The sequence below is a fragment of the Pseudophryne corroboree genome, chromosome 4, assembly GCF_028390025.1.
Source record: "Pseudophryne corroboree isolate aPseCor3 chromosome 4, aPseCor3.hap2, whole genome shotgun sequence".
In the NCBI taxonomy this organism is placed as follows: Eukaryota; Metazoa; Chordata; class Amphibia; order Anura; family Myobatrachidae; genus Pseudophryne; species Pseudophryne corroboree.
The window spans coordinates 213304360-213318386 of record NC_086447.1 but is presented as its reverse complement, the minus strand read 5'-3'; the positions used below and the strand labels follow the sequence as shown (position 1 = coordinate 213318386).

At 48.1% G+C, this 14027-nt stretch overlaps 1 long non-coding RNA gene across 1 annotated transcript in view; it reads left to right on the top strand.

Annotated features, from left to right (window-relative positions):
• LOC134911271 (uncharacterized) overlaps positions 1-14027 on the top strand; it is a 42173-nt gene that overhangs the window by 18370 nt on the left and 9776 nt on the right. Inside the window, exon 2 of the long non-coding RNA XR_010176434.1 lies at positions 7801-8031. This is a non-coding gene — a long non-coding RNA (uncharacterized LOC134911271). The remainder of the gene's footprint in view (positions 1-7800; positions 8032-14027) is intronic.

The following is a 14027-nucleotide window of genomic DNA, read 5'->3' as shown; positions in this document are numbered from 1 at the left end:
AAGGGTCATAAAGTCGACATGTAAATGGTCGACACGGTTTTTGATATTTTAACCCTAATCCTAAATCTAACCCTCCCCCTGGTGAATAACCCTAATCACCCCCTTCCGCAGCCTAACTCTAACTCTCCCCCAAGTGCCTAACCCTAAAAATGAAAATCCTGAAAGACCATGTGTCGACCTTTTATGTGTTGACCATTTGCATGTCAAATTTTTTAACATGTTGACCAGTGACCTGTCAACCTATTAACTGTTGACCATTTGGTGTCGACCTATTGACTGTTCATCTATTTACTGTCTATCTTTCATCCGGATACCGGGTGGCATTCATGTGACCGTGGCGACCGTCGCCACCGATCCCGCAGCTTGGCAAGCGCAGCGAGCCCGCAAGGGGCTTGCTGCACTCGCCCCTCCCCGGCGGGATCCTGGCGTCGATATGCTGCCGGGATCCCGGCGTCAGTCAGACATACTACACCCCCGGATACCCTGTGTGACATAAGAGGGGACACTGTGTGGCCTAACGGGATACTGCAGTGTAGGGGGCACTGTGTGACAAAAAAAGGTACATTGTGTGGCATAAAAGTGGCCACATTATGGCATAACAGGAGCCACTGAAGCGTATGGGGGTACTGCATGGTATTTGGGTGGTGCTTTTTGGCATTATGCAATTTTATTGGTAAGGGCCCCTACAATCCTTAATCTGGCCCTGCACCTGAGGTAATAATTTTTCACCTTTTTAGCCTGTTTGCCTTCTATCCATGCACCATAGACAGTTATCAGTTACTTCACTCACTGAATGAAGGAGGGAATGTATCAATATGTCTAATTAAAATTCAATCCTTTCTTCAGTCCCTTGTGAGGAGCACAACAGTTGTCAACTGCAGCTACAAATGCACTTGTCATCAATAAATAAAGTGAGGGAAGCACACTCTGATGATGTTATGCACACCAGTGCCTGCAGGAAAGTACTAGTGTCAGAACTGTTATGCACTCCAGTGTCTGCAGGAATGTACTGGTGTTTGAACTGTTATGCAAAACAAATGGACTCACAGACAAACTGGGGAATATGGCATAACGTACACAGAAGGTGATAGGGTAACAAAATACACACACAGTGAACAGAGAAGCCCAGAGGCTAAGGAACTGGGTATCTCCCTTGTATTAGAACTGCTCAGATGTAAAAAGCAAGATGTTGTGTTTTAATACGTAGAGAACCCGAAATGCTGTTGCTAAGGGCAACAGCAAAACCCTAAAGGGTTACCAACGGGTGTGGCAGTAAACTCCTTGGTCAGAGATGGAATGATAGACACAAGGAGAGCCTCCACAATCCTGATTCTCACTTGCAGTGCACAGGTTTAAGCTTACTGCCACTAAACTGACCCCTGACACCTAGCACAGTGAGACAGGATTAGACAGGCAAGTGTTAGAATACAGCCGCAAACTTGCTAAGTTCACAGAGTAATAACAGAACCCCAGCAAGCTAAACGACTGACTCCAGTCTTACTGCTAGGTCTGGATTGGCAGAGTGTAATACCAAATCCCCAGGCCTATTTGCAGTAAGCAACAAACAAATACAAAGCTACACAGTACTGGCTAACCCTCATGAACTGACTAACCAACAGAGACTCAGCAGCATCTGCTTACCCTGAAAAGAGGCCCCATAAAGCAGGTGCTGTCCACGCCCCACTCAGACCCCACAGACTGTGAGCACAAAAACCAGCACCGGATCCCCTGCCGTGCACAGAGCCCATAACCACTGCACAGCAAAAGACCCGAACCGGAGTATCAGCTGCGCTCAGGCCACTCCACTAGCACTTGTCTCCCGGTTGCCATGACGACGTGGCAGCACAGGGCAGGAGACCCTAACAGTACCCCCCCTCTGACGAGGGGTCAAAGAACCCCTACCACCGGGTTTATCGGGGAACTGCGAGAAGAAAGAGCGTATCAGTCTGGGGGCATGAAGATCACAACTGCGCACCCACGACCGCTCCTCCGGGCCATACCCCTTCCAGTGCACCAAAAATGACAGCCGACCCCGAACCACCTTGGAGTCAAGAATCCTTTCAACAACAAACTCCCTCTGGCCACGTATCAGAAGAGGGGAAGGTCTTCCACTGGAAGAAGGATTACTAATCGCCCGTTTTAAAAGGGAACAATGAAATGTTTTATTGATACCCAAAGAACGGGGCAGATCTAACTGAAATGCCACCGGATTGATAACCCTGGTGATCTTATAAGGGCCGATGAACCGGGGCCCTAACTTATGAGATGGCTGTCTCAACTTCAAATTCTTGGTAGACAACCAGACGAAGTCTCCTAATTTGAAGCTGCAGGGTCTTTTCCGCTTATCAAAAACCCTTTTGGTCACTAATGACACAGACACAAGGGCTTTCTTCACTTTCCGCCAAATACCTCTAAGGACCGAAACCACAGAGGAACCACCAGGTGTGGAGTCCAGGGGGTCAAAAGAATTGGCCTTAGGATGATGCCCATACACACAAAGGAAGGGAGAGATCCCTGTAGCAGAGTGAGCCGCGTTGTTATAGGCAAACTCCGCCATGGACAGATGAGCAACCCAGTCAGTCTGACACTTGGAGACATAACACCTGAGGAACTGCTCCAAGGACTGGTTCACCCTTTCAGTCTGCCCATTAGACTGCGGATGGTAGCCTGACGACAAGCTGACAGAAATCTGGAGATCGGAACAAAATGCCCTCCAGAATTTGGCCACAAACTGGGATCCGCGGTCAGAGACCACATCAAGTGGCAACCCGTGGAGACGCACAACATGCAGCATAAATAATTCAGACAGGCGTCTGGCTGATGGCAGCCCAACCAGTGGAACGAAGTGCGCCATCTTCGAAAACCTGTCAACGACAACCCAGATGGCTGTCATCCCCGAGGATTTGGGCAAGTCCACCACAAAATCCATTGAAATGTGGGTCCATGGCTTAGATGGGATAGAGAGTGGATGTAATGGGCCAACAGGAACCCCTCTAGGAGTCTTATTTCGGGCACAGATGTCACATGCCCGAACCCACTGATCCACATCCTTAGCCACCGAGGGCCACCACACCGCCCTAGATAGCAACTCCCGAGTTCTGGCAATACCCGGGTGACCTGCAGACTTCTTGGCATGGAATTCCAGGAACACTCGCTGTCTTAACCTAGGAGGCACAAACAAAAGACCTACCGGAAGGTCTGGAGGAGCCTGCTCCTGTGCTCTTAGGACTAATGATAAGAGGTCCTGGGTAATGCCCACTTTAATACATGATGGGGAAACAATGGGCAACGGCTCCTCGGTGGTCTCCTGGATTGGAGCAAAACTCCGCGAGAGCGCATCAGCCTTGATGTTTTTTGACCCAGGGCGATATGTTATCAAAAAATTAAAGCGAGCAAAAAACAAAGCCCATCGTGCCTGCCTGGCATTGAGACGCTTCGCTGACTCTAAATATGCCAGATTCTTATGGTCAGTGAGAATTGAGACCACAAACTTAGCCCCCTCAAGCCAGTGTCTCCACTCCTCGAGTGCATCCTTAATAGCCAACAATTCCCGGTTACCCACGTCATAATTCATCTCGGCAGGCGAAAATTTACGGGAAAAGTAAGCACAGGGATGAAGGCGATTATCAGACACTCCCATCTGAGAAAGCACTGCCCCAATACCCATCTCAGAGGCATCCACCTCCACCACAAAAGGACGCTCTGGATCTGGGTGTCGCAGCACCTTGGCCGAAACAAATGCCCTTTTGAGACGGGCAAAAGCCGCTTTAGCCTCACAAGACCAGTGAGCAACATCCGCCCCTTTCTTAGTGAGTGCCACCAAGGGCGCCACTATAGACGAAAATCCAGCGATAAATCGTCTATAAAAATTCGCAAAGCCCAGGAAACGCTGAAGCGCCTTCAAACTAGTGGGCTGCACCCAATCCAGGACTGCCTGTACCTTGGAACCCTCCATTTGGAAACCTTCTGGGGAGATAATATATCCTAGAAATGCGATTTGCTGAACTTCAAATTCGCACTTCTCCAGCTTCGCCCCAAGCCGGTGGTCTCTGAGTTTCTGGAGGACTAAGCGTACATGCTTCCGATGTTCCTCCAGGGAATGGGAGAAGATTAGGATGTCATCTAAGTATACAACTAAGAATCTATCCAAATATTCCCTGAGCACATCATTCATGAAATCCTGGAAGACTGCCGGGGCATTACAGAGCCCAAAAGGCATCACCAAATATTCATAATGCCCTGAGTGGGTATTAAAGGCAGTCTTCCATTCATCCCCCTCTCTTATTCGGATTAGATTGTACGCACCGCGTAGGTCAATCTTAGAAAAAATGGTGGCAGTACGAAGCTGGTCAAACAAGACCGAAATGAGAGGCAGTGGGTATGAGTTTTTAATCGTGATACGGTTCAATTCCCTGAAGTCGATGCAGGGTCGCAACGAACCGTCCTTTTTACCCACGAAGAAGAACCCCGACCCAACTGAAGACTGTGAAGGTCTGATAAATCCCTTAGCCAAGTTCTCCTGAATGTACTCTGCCATAGCCTGAGTCTCAGGACGTGACAGGGAGTACAACCTGCTCTTGGGAAGCTTAGCATTTGGCAACAAATCAATGGCACAGTCATAGGGGCGATGGGGAGGTAGTACCTCTGCAACTTTTTTGGAGAACACGTCCGCAAAATCTGCATAACACCCTGGCAATCCTGGCAAACTTAGCTGCGAGAGCCTGACTGGAAGGCTCAAGCAACTCCTGAAACAATCAGTACCCCAACTAAGAATCTCCCCAGAGACCCAGTCAAATTGAGGATTGTGGGCCCTTAACCAGGGTAACCCCAACACCAATGGGGCAAAAGTACAGACAGTCACATAAAAGGACAATTTTTCAGAGTGTGTGGCTCCAATAAACAAAGAAATCTGGCTAGTGCAAGAGGTAATTTTACCTTGGGATAATGGTTCCCCGTTTAACCCACAAATCTCAATTTCCGATGCCAAGGGTACTAAGGGAACAGAGTGTTTTAGGGCGAATTGGCGGTCCATAAAAACCCCGTCGGCCCCACTGTCCACAAAGGCCTCAGTCTTGACAGTTTGACCGAGGATCTTCAAGGTCACCGGAATGATAAAAGTCTTCTTGGGAAATTCTGACTTCTGGCCTGACAGGATATTTCCCATCACCCTCAGGCCCTGAAGTTTTCCGGCTTTTCTGGGCATGATACTACCACATGACCTTTATTCCCACAGTACAAACACAACCCCTGCTGTCTCCTCCGCGTCTTCTCACGCGAGGAGAGGCGGGTAGCCCCAATCTGCATAGGCTCCTCAGAAAATTCCTCAGAGTCTGAGGTTCCCTTGGGAAGGAAGGAAATCTCAGTCTCCCTTTCAAGCCTACGCTCTCTCAGCCGTCTATCCACCCGGATGGATAACTGCATGAGCTGATCCAAGCTATCAGGCAAGGGATATTGTACCAGTTGGTCCTTTATCTGGTTAGAAAGACCTCTTCGGTACTGGTGTCTCAGGGCTGGGTCATTCCACTGGGTATCATGGGCCAACCTCCGAAACTCCGTACAGTAAACCTCAACTGGCCTTCGCCCTTGCTTAAGGATCGAAATCTGAGCCTCGACTGAGGCCGTCTTGTCAGGGTCATCATACAACATGCCCAGTGCCGTAAAAAAAGCATCAACACTTTTAAGCGACGGACAGTCAGGCTGCAACCCATATGCCCAGACCTGTGGGTCTCCTTGTAGCAAGGAAATCACTATGCCCACCCGCTGAATCTCCGACCCAGAAGACTGAGGCCTAAGCCGGAAGTATAGCTTGCAGCTCTCCTTGAAACAAAAGAACTGCGAGCGATCTCCAGAAAAACGATCCGGGAGATTTACTTTCGGCTCCTTAACCCCTGCAGGTGCTGCTGCTGCGGGAGCTCCGCCAGCAGCCTGGGAGGTGTGCATTTTAATGGACAAATCATTAAATTGTCGAGTCAGGACCTGCACCTGATCGACCACCTGTTGCAACGTATTTTGAGGGGTATGCTCCATATTCCCACAAAATTTCAACAGGAGTATTAGGCTGCTGAATATGTTATGCACACCAGTGCCTGCAGGAAAGTACTAGTGTCAGAACTGTTATGCACTCCAGTGTCTGCAGGAATGTACTGGTGTTTGAACTGTTATGCAAAACAAATGGACTCACAGACAAACTGGGGAATATGACATAACGTACACAGAAGGTGATAGGGTAACAAAATACACACACAGTGAACAGAGAAGCCCAGAGGCTAAGGAACTGGGTATCTCCCTTGTATTAGAACTGCTCAGATGTAAAAAGCAAGATGTTGTGTTTTAATACGTAGAGAACCCGAAATGCTGTTGCTAAGGGCAACAGCAAAACCCTAAAGGGTTACCAACGGGTGTGGCAGTAAACTCCTTGGTCAGAGATGGAATGATAGACACAAGGAGAGCCTCCACAATCCTGATTCTCACTTGCAGTGCACAGGTTTAAGCTTACTGCCACTAAACTGACCCCTGACACCTAGCACAGTGAGACAGGATTAGACAGGCAAGTGTTAGAATACAGCCGCAAACTTGCTAAGTTCACAGAGTAATAACAGAACCCCAGCAAGCTAAACGACTGACTCCAGTCTTACTGCTAGGTCTGGATTGGCAGAGTGTAATACCAAATCCCCAGGCCTATTTGCAGTAAGCAACAAACAAATACAAAGCTACACAGTACTGGCTAACCCTCATGAACTGACTAACCAACAGAGACTCAGCAGCATCTGCTTACCCTGAAAAGAGGCCCCATAAAGCAGGTGCTGTCCACGCCCCACTCAGACCCCACAGACTGTGAGCACAAAAACCAGCACCGGATCCCCTGCCGTGCACAGAGCCCATAACCACTGCACAGCAAAAGACCCGAACCGGAGTATCAGCTGCGCTCAGGCCACTCCACTAGCACTTGTCTCCCGGTTGCCATGACGACGTGGCAGCACAGGGCAGGAGACCCTAACAGATGACTACATACTACATTCTTTACTCAGGGTACGAGAAGCTTGGTGGCAATCACTATCTCAGTGCACTTCCACCTGTAGTCCATAGTAAATTAATGGTTGCAGTGCATGAGGTAAGAAGTGGTCTGGCTAAAAGAAAAAATGGCCCTAATAATCTATGATATGATAAGATCCAGTAAAATTAGATGCCTGGATCATGACGTTAGCAAAACTATTGCATATACATTCTTCTGAGAACATCCATCCATGAACATGAATATCTTCCAGAAATAAAGAAACCAAGTTGAAAATAAATAACAGGTCTGCCCAGAACTCTCAAGGTGTTCTCAAGTTCACAGTGATTCCATCACTCCAAGCTCATTTTATCTCTTGTCAAAGTCAAGAGCAAGAACATCTCCCCAAGTTGATTTAAGAAAAATGCAATCCCTGCCACTAGGTTCACTTTACCTTCTATCAATGTCCTAGTGGCATTGGAGTTAGGTCTTGGCCCTCATAAATCCCTAGTTCTTGGGCAAGCTCCCCAAATGTCCTTATTATAATCCGGCTGTGGAGTTAATATATAAGCATATTTCTCAGCATGATATGGCTATATATTTAATTTACAGCATATTCTCTACAGTCTGCATTGTAATGTTGTAAATCCTAAGTGAATTTCTCATTTTCACTGTACTGAATGATGGTTAGTCATAAAATCAGACAATTTATATATTGGAGAGCAGGTTTGTGGTCAATTTTGAATACATTTATATGGGTCTTGTAATAAAAATACTAATTAACTTGCACACATTTTCTTGTGTTTCAGGTATAGAGAAAAGGAAGATCTGCTGAAAGTAACACAAGGGCAGTGGACATATTTCACAAAGGATGATATAATTCAAGTAGTTGAAGCCGGCTAATGAAATAACAGGCGATATTTGTCTGTGAGGCTGAGCTGTGCTTATTACTACTTCTCCCTAAAGTGACTCCTAGCAGCTCAATAGATAAATAAACCTTGGAAGTGTTTGACAAGAAGCAGCTTCTCTTGTGATGTCAGGTCAGTCCAGTATATTCGCAGTTATATATTTTTTTTTACAAATAGGCAGATGTATTAAACCTGGTGAATGAAGTGATAAGTGGAAGGTGATAACGCACCAGCCAATCATTACGGGTTTGAAAAATGACAGGAGTTGATTGGTTGGTGCATTATCACCTTACACTTATCACTTCTTTATCACTGCTTTATCACTTCTCCAGGTTTAATACATCTGCCCAAGGAGATGGAATGCATCAATTTATACACTTGATGGACAAAAAGGTGCTTTGCACTTAAAAAAAAAAGTTTTGTATAATCATTTACACACCCCGACAGCAGAAATAAGTGATCCATCTAGTCTATCCATATAATATTCTTTTTACAGACTTCACTGTAATTCCCATGACATATAGGGGGTCATTCCGAGTTGATCGCTAGCTGCTTTCGGTCGCTGCGCAGCGATCAGGCTAAAAAATTGCACTTTTGCGCATGCATATGCCGCGCAATGCGCACGTGCGTCGTACTATTACAACGACCAATGTAGTTTCACACAAGGTCTAGCGAAGCTTTTCAGTCGCACTGCTGACCGCAGAGTGATTGACATGAAGTGGGCGTTTCTGGGTGTCAACTGGCCGTTTTCAGGGAGTGTTCGGAAAAATGCAGGTGTGGCTGGCCAAACGCAGGGCATGATCATGACGTCAAAACAGGAACTGAATAGTCTGAAGTGATCGCAAGCGCTGAGTAGGTCTGAAGCTACTCTGAAACTGCACAAAATAATTTTGTAGCCGCTCTGTGATCCTTTCGTTCGCACTTCTGCTAAGCTAAAATACACTCCCAGTGGGAGGCGGCATAACGTTTGCACGGCTGCTAAAAACAGCTAGCGAGCGATCAACTCGGAATGACCCCCATAGTCCTGGATATTTTTTTCATGTAGATAGCATCACGGAAAGGTGTTGGAAATTTTGCTCTGTGGGATATATATTAATGCTGTTGCTTACAAAATGTTTTAGCTAACCCAACTATTGGGTGACATGGTGGCACAGTGGTTAGCACTGTTGCTTCACAGCATTGGGGTCATATGTTAGTTTTCTAGGAGGGTACGCTCTGTGTGATGTTTGTATGTTCTCCCTTCGTTTGTGTAAATTTCCTCCAGAATCAAAAAATGTACTGGTTGATAAATGAAGAAGCGAGTGGATGAAGTTGTTGTTACGTTTAGAAGAACCTGAGATATTTACAGATAAAGATAAAGTATTAGAGCTTAAGAATTGGACATATGTAGCACTTTTACCCTCAAAAGATATCAATAAATAGACAATGTTTCAAATAACATTATTACTATGATCACTAGGTCATAACATCTCCATCCATTAAAAAAATGTTTTTTCAGAAAATCTTGCCATAGCATCTTCATCCACGTGCCTCTGCAATGATGGTGTATGTTTTCAGCCATTTAGGCTAGGATGTTTCCAAGGGCAAAAATTTGGTTAAACCTCCAAAAATGCCGTTTTTGGAGGTTTGACCACATTCTCTATATGCACCAAGCTCCGGAAAGCAAAACTCATGGAGCTTGGACCCGATAGGCCAGGGGTGGGGAACCTTTTTTCTACCAAGGGCTATTTGGATATTTATAAAATCCATCAGGGGCCATACAAAAATTATCATCTTAAAAATTAGCCTGCCCCCAATAGATATTCACCCAGTAGTTATGCCCAAGTAGATATGCCCCAAGTCAGTAGATATGCCCCCAGTCAGTAGTTATTCCCCCCGTAGATATACCCCCGTCAGTTGTTATGCCCCAGTAGATATGCCCTAAGTACATATGCCCCAGTCAGTTGTTATGCCCCATTAGATATGCCCCCAGTCAGTTGTTGTGCCCCATTAGATATGCCCCCAGTCAGTTGTTATGCCCCATTAAATATGCCCCATTAGATAAGCCTCCTAGTAGCACCGCTTACACACATACATTAAAATACCCACCAGCCCTGCTCCTGCTTCCGGACCGTTGCCCTCCGCCTGGCCGCCCGCTCCTCAGAACTATGGGAGAGGTGTCATGACATCTGCAAAATTTTAGTGCAACGATTATTATTAATACATTGGTAATGTTTGAATTGTGCACCTGCAACCTTTTTCTTTGTATGCAGTTCTACTGAAAGGTCTCCGCAGGGTCGCACCTCTCATTACCGGTGTGCACCCCAGGACCCCTTCCCTGTATACCTAATGCTGTGTATTTACATACACAATAGAAGGCCAGAGACCCCTTCTGCCTGGTGGTAGCACCCACGCTCACCTGTCCTATATATTGGTTTTAATTAGGTTCCTGACATTTCTTAGACTGCATGCAGAGCAAGGTGAGTCCTGCACAAATGTATATTGAATTATCAGATGGGGGTGCATTTCCGGGGTGTGGGTCCCCCTGGACTGTTGTGGCTATTTTGCCTCAGGAGCAACACATATTAACACTTATTTTCATATTTACTTTCATCCCTATCATGTGTTTTGCTTCAATGTAATTCATTTCCTTCCTTCACTTTTCACTACTTTACCTCTCACCACTTTACCTCTCACTACTTTATCTCTCACTAATTTACCCCTGCTGTTTTCAGCAGCCTCTCTCACTAACCTATTTTCACTTTTCCACTATATATTTTTTCACTTTTGTGTTGCCCTGGGGTCACTCAGCTGCTTAATTTTTGGGGGGTCCCGCACCCTAGATTTGTTCCCCCCAAAATGTTAGGGACTTGCCTGACTAATGAGGTCACCTGGACGCGGTGGGCAAGCCGTTACTTATGGCCATAACTATGCGAAGAACCTCGCTTAAAATGCAAAATTTTTATAAACGATTATTATTAATAAATTGGTAATGTTTGAATTGTGCACCTGCAACCTTTTTCTTTGTATGCAGTTCTACTGAAAGGTCTCTGCAGGGTCGCACCTCTCATTACCGGTGTGCACCCCAGGACCCCTCCCCTGTATACAAATGTGGGAATGTGTCCTGTTTAACAGGACATATTCCAGCTGCAGCAGCCAGGGCGCCTGTGTCCCCTGCGGGACAATGTCTCTGACAGCGCTGGGACAGCTTGTCTGTCCCCAGCGCCTGTCAGTGTGTGGCGGCGGCGGGTGTCCGGTGCAGGGATTACCCTTTTCCCTGCACCGGACCAGAGGCTGCGGGGGCATTTGAATGTTGGCGCCCTCCGGGAGCCAATCGCGGCTCCCGGAGCGGCAGCCAATCGGAGAGGGGCGCGGCGAGCCAATCGGCGCTCGCCGCGTCGTAGGCCCCCGGCGTCTGACGTCAGACGCCGGGCGGGAGCCAGAAGAAAATACCGCGCACGGGGGCGCGAAGTCAGAAGAAGACGCCGGGCGGGAGCCGAAGAGAAGAAGCGCGCGGAAGAGCGCAGAAGAGCCGGACGGGGAGCGGAGGCGGCGTGGACGAGGAAGACGGCGTCCGTGGGGAGAAGAGCTCCGGTGGCCGCTGAAGAGGACGGAAGACGTCGGCCTGCAGGAGGAAGATGTCCAGCGGCGGCTGGACGCGGAGGAGAGACGGCGGCGCCGCTGGCCAGGACGGGTCAGCGGCAGAAGAGAGTGCCGGAGACCCCCCCAGATCAGGTGAGGCCTCAGTGAGGCAACTTTCACCCCCTCCCTTTTCCTCCCTAGACCACCAGGTGTTCGGGCATTAGGCCCGTGGGCAGAGTCAGGCCCTTCCGGCCTGTGGGCATACAGTCAGGCCCTCCCGGCCCGTGGGCACAAGTGGGTCGGGCTCCCTGGGTCCAAGGCCACACGCAGTCGGGGTTCCCAGACCTGACCACACATCAAATAGGGGGTTCGGGCGTTAGGCCCCAAGCCACCCTCTCTCAGCGCAGTAGGCGGGCACTAGGCCCGGGGGCACATCAGGCAATAGGCCTGCGAGACATTAGAGGGCATTAGGCCCCTGAGTATTTTGGCCAGTTAGGGAATATAAGGTGACCCTGGGCACCAGGCCCAGGTCACCCCACGAGGGACGAGTTAGGCGGGCATTAGGCCCGTGGGTACAGTCGGGCCTCGGGTCCGTGCGCAAATAGGGGGCGCTAGGCCCAGTGGATAATTGCCCCGGGGTGACTAAAGGTGGCGCTGGGCGCAAGGCCCAGGCCACCCTGAGGTATTGAGGTAGGCAGGCCTGAGGCCCACATAAGGGAAGTGTACAGGAGGTGGGCAGGCTGTGTGGCGCCCACCCTCTTTCAGCAGCAGGTAGGGATTTAAAGGGACAGTACCGTGTGCTCTTGTATTCCGATATTGTGATGTGTGTTGTTACCGTGCAGGGCAAAGTTTCTGTTTGTTTAAGTTGTGCATAGTTGTGTTGCACCACTCACACGAGCTAGTTTGAGGGCTCTGTTTATGTAGCTAGTGTAGCGGACGCACACTAGGGTAGTTCTTGGCCCTGCACGGCTGTTTCTCTTTGCCTCCTTACAGGGACCTGTAAGTGGAGAAGATCGGAGTGCAAGACTTGAGACGGTGAGTAGCATCCGTGTATGTTTGTCCCTTGTCTGTCCCCGAGCGCCGGAGTCGGGATTGCTCACGGATGTGAGAATCCTTTTCATCACACTACGTGCGAGAGCGCGAGTGTGTGAAATCTGGGTGGCTGAGGCTTTGTGCCTGTGATGACCTTTCACCCAACCGCCACCAATTGGTCGACACACCTTAGGTCGACATGGACAAAAGGTCGACAGGAACAAGGTCGACATGGAAAAAGGTCGACATGAGTTTATTATGTTTTTTTGGTGTCATTTTCTTCGTAGAGTGACCGGGAACCCCAATTAGTGCACCGGTGGAAGAAGGGTTGATACCCCCCTTGAGGTAACCGATTCTCTCCTCAGCTCGGTCGTCGGTCAGCTCCGAGAGGGAATCGCCGTGTCTGGATCCGACGGAAGATTTGCCAGGTCCGTTGAAGGTTCCGGTACCTGAAGGTGAGAGAGAGCGGCGCCTGGTGAGTACCGAAAATACACCTGCACGGCAGCAGGCACCACCACACGCGCAGCCGCACCTCTTACACATATACAGAAGTGTCAGACAGAATGGCACTTAAAAAAATTGTCCCCAAACTGCACATGGGGGGTCATTCCGAGTTGTTCGCTCGCAAGCTGCTTTTAGCAGCTTAAAGCAGCTTTGCACACGCTAAGCCGCCGCCTACTGGGAGTGAATCTTAGCTTATCAAAATTGCGAACAAAAGATTTCCGCCCAGAAACACCCACTTCCTGTCAATCACATTACGATCACCAGAACGAAAAAAAACCCTGTAATGCCGTGAGTAAAATACCTAACTGCATAGCAAATTTACTTGGCGCAGTCGCACTGCGGACATTGCGCATGCGCATTAGCGACTAATCGCTCCGTTGCAAGAAAAAAATAATGAGCGAACAACTCGGAATGACCCCCATGGTGCAAAGAAAAGAGAAAAAGAGGTGCACTGTGGTCACACAAACACCTCAATATCACAGGAATTATTCGTTCTAATCAATGGTATTATTGGTCCAAATCACTGGAAGAAAATGACAAAATCACTGGAATCAATTAGCAAGATCACTGTAATTAATAATTAATTATAAATCACTGATATTAATGGGTAAAATCTCGTTATCGCCTGCCTAGTGAAGTGGAATCTAGATGGGATTTTGTACCTGGGACACAATAACTTCATCAATTGTCTAAATCCCAATGCACTAATAGCTCACCATCTGCAGCCTGGATTTGGTCTCCAGAGCTGGGCAGCATGTCTAAAAACGGGCGCACGTCTAACAGCGCACTGATTATACTGATCAGTCACTGATTATACTGAGCACTGATTTTACTGAGCACTGATGATACTACGGAGAACTGACACTGAGCAGCGAGAACAGCACTGGACTATTGTACTGTAGTATACTGGTCACCACAATGCAGCACTGTACTATATATACTGCTCACAACAATGCAGCACAGATATGGATACTTGCAGTGACACGGAGCTGCAAGATACAGCAATGGCCTACTGTACTGTACAACTATAT